This window comes from Capra hircus, chromosome 29 (assembly GCF_001704415.2).
Source record: "Capra hircus breed San Clemente chromosome 29, ASM170441v1, whole genome shotgun sequence".
Classification (NCBI taxonomy): domain Eukaryota; kingdom Metazoa; phylum Chordata; class Mammalia; order Artiodactyla; family Bovidae; genus Capra; species Capra hircus.
In genome coordinates this window covers 41,556,175-41,567,747 of record NC_030836.1, presented here as the reverse complement: position 1 = coordinate 41,567,747, position 11,573 = coordinate 41,556,175, and positions in this window count along the sequence as shown.

The window sequence follows — 11,573 nt, the reverse complement described above, 5'->3', positions numbered from 1 at the left end:
ATGGCCTGGCAAGTACTTTTGAGACCAGGAGCTTTACTCTGAAAAAGATGAGAAAGTGATAGAGCATCTCAAATAGAGGACGGATACAATTTGACTTATATGACAAAAGGAACAAAAAAAAGAAAAAAAAATGGACTTCCCTGGCAGTCTAGTGGTTAAGACTCTACACTTCCAGTGCAGGGGACACAGGTTTGATCCCTGGTCAGGGAACTAAGGTCCTGCATGCCACATGGCACAGCCAAAAACTTTAAAAAACTAATTAAAAAAAAGAAAAAGGAAGCTTCTGAATGCTGTGTTGAGGACCGACTACACAATGAGTCTGGGTAGAAGCAGGAAGACCAGGGCGGAGGCAGTTATCCAGGTGAGAGATGACACTGGTCAAGACCACAGTGGTTGTACCCTGGATATATATATTCAAGGAAGAGACAGCAGGATTGTTTTTTAATGAATTAGATTTGAGTATGTAAGGGAAAGACTGACTTCCCAAGTGGTACTAGCGACAAAGAACCTGCCTGCCAATGCAGGAGACACAAGAGACGCAGATTCAATCCCTGGGTGGGGGAAGATACCCTAGAAGAGGAAATGGCAACCCACTCTAGTATTCTTGCCTGGAGAATCCCGTGGACAAAGGGGCCTACCAAGCTACAGTTCATAGGGTCGCAAAGAGTCGGACACAACTGAAGTAACTGAGCATGCTTGCACGTGAGAGAAAGAGCCAAGTCAAGAATGACTGCACGGTGTGGGGCCTGCGCTACTGGAAGGACAGGGGTATCATCCACTGAGATAAGCAAGCCTGCAGTTGGGGTTAAGGATGAGTCATGTCTGAGATTATTCTAGGCATCCAAGTGGAGCTGGCAGGCAGCAATGATGACAGCGATAACAATAATCATAGCTCCAGCCGTAGTACCAATTGGAGTCAGGCACTCTTCCAACGCTTTACATGTCTTAATTCATTTAATCCTCATAACAACCTTATGACGTCGAGCTATCATTTTCCCCATTTTACAGATGAGGAAATTTTGGATATATGAGTCTGGTGTTCAGAGGAGAGGCTGGGCTGGAGACGTAAAATCTGGAAGTCATCAACGTGTGGGTGACATAACCTAGAGAGTGGGTGTGAAGGTCCAAGGACTGAGCCCAGATCTTCCAAAGTTTAGAGAGTGGGAGCATAAGGAAGATCAGCAAAGAGGAGGGAAGAACAGTAATCAGGGACATAGGAGAACCAAGAGGGGGTCCTCAGAGGCTCTGTACAAAAAGCAGTTCTAGAAGGAAGAAGTGATGAAGAGAAAGCACTTGGGAACTGCAAATCGAGATCTCAATACAAGGAGACAATGTGGGGTTGGGTGCTAGCCACTGACTGATGATATATGCATGTGTCCTAAGTTGCTTCGGTCATGTCCGACTCTGTGCAAACCCTATGGACTGTAGCCTGCCAGGCTCCTCTGTCCATGGGATTCTCCAGGCAAGAATACTGGAGTGGGTTACCATTCCTCCTCCACGGCATCTCCGTGACCCAGGGATCAAAGGAGTCTCTTCTCTCTTGTGCTTTGGTAGGCAGATTCATTACCACTAGCTCCACCTGGGAAGCCAACCTACTGCAAGTCACAAGGCCTCAGCTCCCACATCTGTAAAATGGGTCTTTACCACCCTGTGACCAGTCTTTGTCCCCAGTCTCATCCCAGGACCACCACCTGAGTTAGCCTTACCACCCTCATTCCGCTCCCTTTACCTCCCCCTCTCCCCGCCTCTTGCCACTTGCCTCACTAGAATGTTCTAGTTCATAATCTATACTTTTGCCTCCAAGGCATTCCCTCATCTTGAACCAAGCTTATGATGGGGGGCAGGGTATCACTGTAAATACTTGTAGGATTCATCTCCCACCCTGCCTTTCCTCTGGCACCTGGCTCTCTTTGGCCCTGGCTCAGGCCCAGTGACTCAAGAACTGCAGCAAGGAAGAGGGAAAGAGCTGCATGTTAACCTCCTAGAACCCCAAATCCCAGAAATGGATTTACAGAGGAAGGCTGGAACCATGGGGAGGAAGTGGGAGGGGCCAGGAACTGAGGTTCAAGGTGCAGGGGTGCAGGGATCTGAGGCCAGAGGGGCCAGAGGCCTCACAGGGGCCTGAGGAAGAAGGTCTGTTGATTGAGGACTGGGCTGCAGGCAAGGGCATAGGGTTGGGAACCAGGAAACCACATCTTAGGGCTATGGGCCAGCCATCACACGGACCCCCGCCAGGAAGGCCCAGACAGCACCCTTCAGGACTCTGGTGACCAGAAAGTATCTGGAAAGGGGACAGCTGGGTGGAGTTTGAGCTCTCCAGGACTGAGCCAGGGAAGTCACAGGAAGCCAAGCACAAAGACCAACATACTAAGGAGAATAGAGCAAGGAGCTAGGAGATGGAAGTGTTCAAGCAAGGCTGGGGCCAGGGAAACAAGCCCTTGATGGGACAGGAAGCCCAGGCCTGAAAGATGGAGGAAATGCCTAAAATGATCACTTGTTGGAGCTGGAGCATTTCTAGATAAGCCAGCCCAGAGTGACTCAAGTGTGTTCCTGGGATGCCAGTCCTAAAAGATGTTCTACATAAAAATATTTCTGTGATGAAATAAGTTTGGAAAACACTGCATGTTCCTCTCTGCCTCTCAGAGATTCTTAGTGTACATTTGCCATTTAAAGGCTCTAATAAGGGCGGGAATAGAGACTCAGACATAGAGAACAGATTTATGGACACAGTAGGGGAAGGAGAGGGTGGGACCAATTGAGAGAGTAACATTGAAATATATACATTACCAGGTGTAACTTTAAAATGCCATGAAATTAAAAGACACTTGCTCCTTGGAGAAAAAGCTATAACAAACCTAGACAGCATATGAAAAAGCAGAGACATTACTTTGCCGACAAAGGTCCAGATATTTAAAGCTATGGTTTTCCCAGTAGTCATGTATGAATGTGAGAGTTGGACCATAAGGAAGAAGGCTGAGCGCCAAAGAATTGCTGCTTTTGAATTGTGGTGTTGGAAAAGACTCTTGAAAGTCCCTTGGACTGCTAGAAGATCAAACCAGTCAATCTTAAAGGAAATCAAACCTGAATATTCATTGGAAGGACCGATGCTGAAGCTGAGGCTCCAATACTTTGGCCACCTGATGCAAAGAGCTGACTGTTTGGAAAAGACCCCAATGCTGGGAAAGATTGAAGGCAGGAGGAGAAATGGGCAACAGAGGATGAGATGGTTGGATGGCATCACCAACTCAATAGACAGGAGTTCGAGCAAGCTCCGGGAGATGGTGAAAGACGGGGAAGCCTGGTGTGCTGCAGTCCAAGGGGTCACGAAGAGTCAGACACAACTGAGCAACTCAACAACACCAACCATGCGTAAAACAGATGGCTAATGGGAAGTCGCTGTATAGCGCAAGGAGCTCAGGCTAGCGCTCTGTGACAACCTCAGTGGGTGGGATGGGGTGGGAGGTCGGAGGGAGGTTCAAGAGGGAAGGAACATATGTATATCTGTGGCTGATTCATGTTGATGTATGACAGAAACCAACACAATATTGTAAAGCAATTATCCTTCAATTAAAAAAAAAATTTTAAAGAGTGTGACAAATAAATAAAGGCTCTGATAGGTTCCTGCAGTAAAGAAAGCCTAATTAATTTATCATAGAAGACTTTTTTCTTATAACGTACACCTACTAATGTTCTGCAAAATGAACTTTGAGGTATACTAGACTAGCCTCCCATTTTACTTCCAGCTTTAGCAAACCTCAGAGAAGGAGAGTAACGTGCCCCAGATCTCATGACCAGGAGAGACAGAGCTGAGTAAAACCCCAGGTATCCCATTTTTAAAGAACATCAAAGCTGGGACAGTCCTCTCGGACCACAGAGTGCATCTACTCCGTCTTTGCCTGTGTCCTCAATTCCATTTATGGAAGGGTAGCCTGAGGCTGGGAGAGAAGCCCTCACTCTTTCTTCCCCACAAGGTGCGCTCGCCTGGGCCCCCAACTTGACTCCAACATCCTGGTGCCCTGAAACCGAAGTAACCTTGGGAATCAGATCCTCCTCCCCAGCCAGGCCTACATCCTCCCCTCCCCGCTGGGACCAGCTCCCACGGACCATCACTGTACCTTTCTTCACCTTTATCCCTAAGCTCAGGAAGTTCAGGGACTCTGGTCCACCCTGGTACCTTTCTCAGGATCAATCTTGTCTCTTCAACTCACTCACCAATCCCATGGCTTCTGGGCTCTGGTTTCTCCCGTTCCCTCCCCAGTGTTGAACACAGTGTTGGGCATAGATGCCAGACTGTTCCCTCAAGACTGCATAATCAATCTGGAGGAAGTAGAATACGGCATACGCTGCTCTGTGGGGTTTTTTAACAGGGAGTACTGGGCTTCCCTGGGGTCTCAGACGGTAAAGAATCCACCTGCAATGCGGGAGAACTGAGTTCGGTCCCTGGGTTGGGAAGATCCCCTGGAAGAGGGCATGGCAACCCACTCCAGTATTCTTGTCTGGAGATTCCCCATGGACAGAGGAGCCTGGCAGGCTACAGTTCAGGGGGTCGCAAAGAGTCAGACACACCTTAGTTAAGCACAGCACACAGCACGGGTTGACAACTCTGGAGACCTATCCCTGGACTGTTGGGTAAAGGAGGAGGGCTAAGCTGGAGGTGGGCTTTTATCGCTGTCTTCCTCTACCCCAGGTAGGTTACAGAGCCACCCCACTGGCTGTTGGTGGCAGGAAAGCTACAGCAGGCGGGGCATATGCTCAGTGGAAAGGTTCACATGCCCAGGAGGAAAACACAGAGATAAATATTCACCCTAGAAGTGACACAGCTTGAGACCCACCATCCAAAAGCCAGACCCAGACCCAGCCTGGCTTCCTTCCTCCTTTCCTGTACGGCTGCCATTTGCCGTTAGAAGTTTCCTTTCGGAAAAGGGCTTCCTTTCAGAAAAGGGCTTCCTTTCTCTGACACACAGCCAACCGCTCCCTTTCTGAGCCTCTGGTCCTCTATTGGAAGAGGAAGCAGGGTGGGGAAGTTTGGTCCCCACCCCTAGGACTCTGTGCTCCCTACCGCTGCTGGTGGGGCACACGCCCTTCTCCAGGGGGCTCCAGCTTCCAGCCAACCCCTGAAGTGCCCCAGGGAGAGGGAGAGGCAGCTGGAGCCGGCAGGCCCCTCCCCGTCACCGGCCTCAGCCCTGGGGCTACAGGTCCTAACTCGATTGTGGACGGTTAATCACAGCGTGTGCCAGCCAGCGGAGTAAACAGGCGGCCTCCAAGGTCCACTCAGAGTCATCAATCCCTTCCCTGGTCAGGCCTCCTTCAGTGCTGGGCCTGGCAGGAGGCGCCAAGGGGGCAGGGAAGGGGGGCCATGGGGCCAGGGTTGTGTTAGACCCTGGCAGAAAAGCTGATTGCCCCACAGCCCAGGGAAATGGATGAGAAGGAAAGAGATGTGGATATAACGACATTGACATTTGAGGGATCTTTAGGATAGGGCAAAAGCGATGATTGGGAAGCTCTGGCACCTACTAGCCATGTGACCTTGAACAGATGACTGGACCTCTCAGTGCCTCTGTTTCCTCATCTATAATATGGGGATAATCACCTCTGGCACCTACTAGCCATATGACCTTAGACAGATGACCGAACCACTCATGCCTCAGTTTTCTCATCTATGATATGGGGACAATAATTCTACCTACTTCTTCAGGTTGCTATGAAAATTAAATTAGTGAAAACACGTAAAACACTGAGAACAGTGCCTGCACACAGTTGGGCCCATGTGTTTGCTAAATAAATGGAACAACAGAATGAATGACTGGGAGAAACACTGGCTTAGCAGTTCCCGTGATACCCTGGGTCTTATAAATCACTGAAAGAGTTCTCAGCAAGATGTGGGCCACAGTTTTCTGTATGTAAAAGTGAAGTGAAGTCGCTCGGTCGTGTCCAACTCTTTGTGACCCCACGGACTGTAGCTTACGAGGTTCCTCTGTCCATGGGATTTTCCAGGTAAGAGTACTGGAGTGGGTTGCCTTTTCCTTCTCCAGGAGATCTTCCAGACCCAGGGATTGAACCCAGGTCTCCCGCATTGTAGGCAGATGCTTTACCATCTTAGCCACCAGGGAAGTCAAAAGGGAGGTCATAATTGTGCCTGCATCAAGGAGCCATTAGGAGGGTTAAATGAAAAAGCGCACTAAAGTGTTTATGAATGCAGTAGCTGGATGAAGCACAGCTGGAATCAAGATTGCCAGGAGAAATATCAATAACCCCAGATACGCAGATGACACCACCCTTATGGCAGAAAGTGAAGAGGAACTAAAGAGCCTCTTGATGAAAGTGAAAGAGGAAAGCCAAAAAGTTGTCTTAAAACTCAACATTTAGAAAATGAAGATCATGGCATCTGGTCCCATCACTTGATGGCAAATAGATGGGGAAACAATGGAAACAGTGAGAGATTTATTTTTGGGGGGGGGGGCTCAAAATCACTGCTGATGGTGACTGCAGACATGAAATTAAAAGGCACTTGTTCCTTGGGAAAAAAGCTATGACAAACCTAGAAAGTGTATTAAAAAGCAGACACATTACTTTACCAACAAAGGTCCGTCTAGTCAAAGCTATGGTTTTTCCAGTAGTCATGTGTGGATGTGAGAGTTGAACCATAAAGAAGGCTGAACAAAAAAGAATTGATACTTTCAAACTGTGGTGCAGAGAAGACTCTTGAGAGTCCCCTGAATTGCAAGATCAAACCAGTCGATCCTAAAGGAAATCCATCCTGAATATACATTGGAAGGACTGATGCTAAAGCTGAAGCTCCAACACTTTGGCCATCTGATGGGAAGAGCCAGCTCATTGGAAAAGACCATGATGCTGGGAAAGACTGAAGGCAGCAGAAGGGGATGACAGAGGATGAGATCATTGGATGGCATCACTGACTTAATGGACGAGTTTGAGAAAGTTCTGGGAGTTGGTGAAAGACAGGGAAGCCTGGCGTGCTGCAGTCCATGGGGTCACAAAGAGTCTGGACATGACTGAGCAACTGAACAACAAATGAAGTGTTTACAAACACGGTTCAGTTCAGTTCAGTCGCTCAGTCGTGTCCGACTCTTTGTGACCCCATGAATCGCAGCACGCCAGACCTCCCTGTCCATCACCATCTCCCAGAGTTCACTCAGACTCACGTCCATAAGTCCGTGATGCCATCCAGCCATCTCATCCTCGGTCGTCCCCTTCTCCTCCTGTCCCCAATCCCTCCCAGCATCAGAGTCTTTTCCAATGAGTCAACTCTTCACATGAGGTGGCCAAAGTACTGGAGCTTCAGCTTTAGCATCATTCCTTCCAAAGAAATCCCAGGGCTGATCTCCTTCAGAATGGACTGGTTGGATCTCCTTGCAGTCCAAGGGACTCTCAAGAGTCTTCTCCAACACCACAGTTCAAAAGCATCAATTCTTCGGCACTCAGCCTTCTTCACAGTCCAACTCTCACATCCATACATGACCACAGGAAAAACCATAGCCTTGACTAGATGGACCTTAGTCGGCAAAGTAATGTCTCTGCTTTTGAATATACTATCTAGGTTGGTCATAACTTTTCTTTCAAGGAGTAAGCATCTTTTAATTTCATGGCTGCAGTCACCATCTGCAGTGATTTTGTAGCCCAAAAAAATAAAGTCTGACACTGTTTCTACTGCTTTCCCATCTATTTCCCATGAAGTGATGGGACCAGATGCCATGATCTTCATTTTCTGAATGTTGAGCTTTAAGCCAACTTTTTCCTCTCTCCTCTTTCACTTTCATCAAGAGTCTTATTAGCTCCTCTTCACTTTCTGCCATAAGGGTGGTGTTATCTGCATATCTGAGGTTATTGATATTTCTCCCGGCAATCTTGATTCCAGCTTGTGTTTCTTCCAGTCCAGCGTGTAGCCAGTAGCAAGCCCTGCAAGCAAGGTACCCAACTCCTTTCTTCCTGGACCTAGATCTGCACCATCCCTTACTCACCCATGCCAACGAAAAGTCTTCACCGTAGTCTATGAAGAAGGAATATGGACTATCATTTCTTTTCCCGCGAAGGAAAATACGCTCTGAGCACCAGCCCCAGGCACCCTGGCCTCTCGGCGCCCCGGTCCCAGGCAAGAAGCAGTGCTGGCCGCTACAGGGCGCGGCGGGAGCTGCAGAGAGCGGTGAGTACCACTGGAGCGGCCGGGGCAGCGAGTACTGAGTTCAAGGACCCGGGCCGAGGCTCGGAGTGTGAAGGGCAGCCAGCTGCCACCGATGGACTTGCTGCGCCTGTGCGAGGGGAGGGTCTCGCCGAGAGGTGGGAGAGGGATCCGGCTTAGGCTCCATTCGCCTGGCTCCGTCCCTTTCCTCACTTTCGTGGGCTTCGAGCTTCGGTCTCCGCCTCGGTGGGAAATTCGAAGACGAGTACATGTCCTCGGGAGTCGGAGTCGGAGGGAAGGGTGTTACCAGGAAAGGAAGCAAACTTAGCTGGGTCGGGAGCAGGGAACCCCGAAATCCGTCCTGCCTCACCCAGCCACTCCCTGGGCGCTCGGACCCAGCTACAGAGAGTTCGGGGAAAGCCTTGTACATCAAAGCCTCAGGGCCGGGATCCCTCGCTAAGTTTCTGCCCAGAGCTCGACCTGACTTCTCTCCAGCAGCCTCACGTCGTTATGGGCCAGGGCCGGGGCCCTTATACCGTGTGGCATGAAAACATGGGGCCGGGTGTCCACTGACCAAGCGTAGCAAAGTCGTTGCTGTTAGTCCGATTTTTCGAGCTGCTTTTGGCCACAGATTTGCGCGAGAACCACGGGCCTCCACCGTGCGGCGGAAAGGGCGCCTTTCCTCCGTCCCGGCCAAACGGCCACAGTGCGTCCAGCTCCTAGGCGGCAGCAAGTGACCTGGACTCCGAGGTCCTCACAGGAGGAACAAGGGGACGCAGCTTCTCCCCGCGCCCCAGTCCCACCGGGATCCAGAGATTCGTCCAGGATGCGTTGCCTCGGTTCCCAACAGTCACCGCCAAACCCCAGGCGTCCGGTTAACTCGGCCCCACCCGCCCCTGCAGGTTCAGGCCGCGCGAGGCGCCACTCTCCGGGTCGCGAGACTCCATCCTTCCTTTGGAAGCTGACTTCGAGGCTTCGGGGCCGGCGGCGCTGGGCTTTTGCGGGCCCTCCGCCTGCCCCGAGGCTCCCAGAACAGAGCCAGGCCGGGGAGGTGAAGCGCCCAGTAGGTGAAGGGGAGATTGTTCCTAAGAGGCCTTATCTTTGCAACTAGACTGAGAAAAGCCCTATTTCCTGTCCAACATGATGCCTTTGTAGAAGTCACTTTCCTCCGGCCCCCCGGGCTGCAGGGACTGCGGGGCATCGGGAGGGGCACCTTTCTAGGCCTCCTCCATCTGCAGCCCCGCCCTGATTTTAGTTTCTTCTTTTAAATCTCGGAATTAGTCCCTCCGTCCGGAAGGTGAGAGGGAGAGGGTAACGAGGCTGAGGGCCTAAAGCAGTGGGGGTCTGGGTGGGGGGAACATAAGGAAGGATACTCCCTGGACGACCGGCTGCCTCCTCTCTGGGAATGGAGGCCCCTTCCCAACACCGGTGAGATCACCAACCCAGGTGCATTCCAGAGGGCGCTAAGGACCAACCCTAGGTCTGGTGGAGGCCAGGAGGATCGCCCATTCCGCCACCTTCTCCCAGAACAGGAAGCAGCACTGATAAGCGGCAAGTTTATCTCGGTTTGAGCTGCTAAAGTGGATTCAAGCCGAGGGTGAAGGTTAAGCTGAGGGGCTGCGAGCGCACAGCAGGAGCGCAGCCCCCACTTCCTTCCCGCGCCAGCACGCGGCTTTCAGCCAAGATCCTCGAAATTTTACAAATGCTGTCACCGGTTTCTGACATCCCTGAAGCCTTCACTCTCCCTCCGCGACCCCAGTCCCCGGACCGCCCCGGCACGCTGACCGCCCTACGTGAAACCCCTTGGCACGCGAGCTGCTTATACCTCTACTCGTCTGTAAAATGGGAATAATAACAGAAGCTCCCTCTGGGAGTTTCCGTGAGAAACAAAACTAGTTAATTAAGAGCCCTTAACAGCGCCGAACACTTAGTAAGTGCTCAATACGAGTTATAAATAACAATGATAATGGCTTTCACTTGTAACAAACGCCAGTGCCAAGTTTAACCTGCAGCTGGCGATCAAACAGCGCTGTCTGGGAAGTATTTCTAAGTGCCCTCCTGAGTGATGATAAAACAGACGTAGAGGGGGCCCTAACTTGCTCAGGGCGCCTCCACTGGGAAGCGGGAGAGCTAGTTCCCACCCAAGGCAGCTTCTCTCTTCCTCCAGGAGAGGAGGCTGAGGGAGGAACCCGGCCCTACGGGGCGACCCCCTGTTCCCCCAGTGGCCTAAGGAGTGAGTGAATCCTCGGCCAGGCGACCAAAATAGCAACCGCCAGGAGCACGTGCGAACAGGGATCCCGCCCCAAAGGCCAGAAAAGGGAAATGGCCGAGGTCAAGCCCGGCCGTCCGACTGCGGCTGAGGGTCGCGCGGGGGCGGGGCTGGACCCCCACGTGCGCCTCCTGCCGCTGCCTCGCCGAGCCCTTTGTCGCGAGCAGCCGCGTTCGTGCCGCACTCTGTGGCTTAAAATAAAGACAATGTTCCCAGCCTCCCTGCGGCTAAATCCGGCGCGGGTGCGGGGGCGGTGAGAGAGCCGGGTGGGAGAGCTTCTCCCGGCCCTACCTCCCTTCTCCCTTTCTGCCTCAGTTTCCCCATCTGGTAAGGGGACTCAGCCAAGTCTGGGGCCGAGAACATACAGTCGGGGGTGGGCTGGGGCGAGGGGCGGGGGGCGTCACCCCCCTGCCTCCGCGGCTGCACAGACTTAAAGAGCAAATAAACCTCTTGGGACAGAGAGGGGCACCCAGGAGGAGGCAAGGGAAAGCTGGTCACCCTCCTCTCCCGCCTACAAAATAAGTGTTTTTATTTCTAAAGGGACGTGTGCAGAGGCGGTGGGAGAAGAGAAAAGGGAGACCAAGGAGCTTGGGGGGAGGGGGCAAGAAGAGAGCCTGATTCAGACTCGGAAATGGATGTTGAGCGTGGAGGCCTGACACCCCCACACTCAGCCACGTGTACGCGCACAAGTACACGCAGCCCCACCGCGCGCACAAGCCACCGCCGCAAATCGAGCGCAGTCCAGCAGGGGGCAGCGGGTATCTGCGCCCGCGGGCAGGGACTGGTCGAGTTCTGACCCTCCCCTGCCCGGCTGGCTGACCCCGGAGTGGGTGGGGGTTGCTCAGATTCCTCTCCAAGCAGCAGGGTCTCCTGGACTTCAGAGAGGAGGTGGCCTGGGTGCTTGCTGTAGACGCAGCTGGCTTTGAGAAGCAGAGATGCCCCCACATGTACCTGCCACGTGTGCCCACCCACCAGGGGCACGATGGTGGCTGGCCACACCCCAGGGACCAGAGTTTCCGCTCCACCTGACCCCTTTGGCAACCGGGGCTCCAGCCTGAGGAAGCCCAGGATACCCTCAGGCATCAGGATTGAGAGGAGTGCGGGGTGCTGGATGCCGGGAAGGGCAAGGGGCCAGTGGTGGGGAAGTTCCCAGCCGCCCCCCAGCCC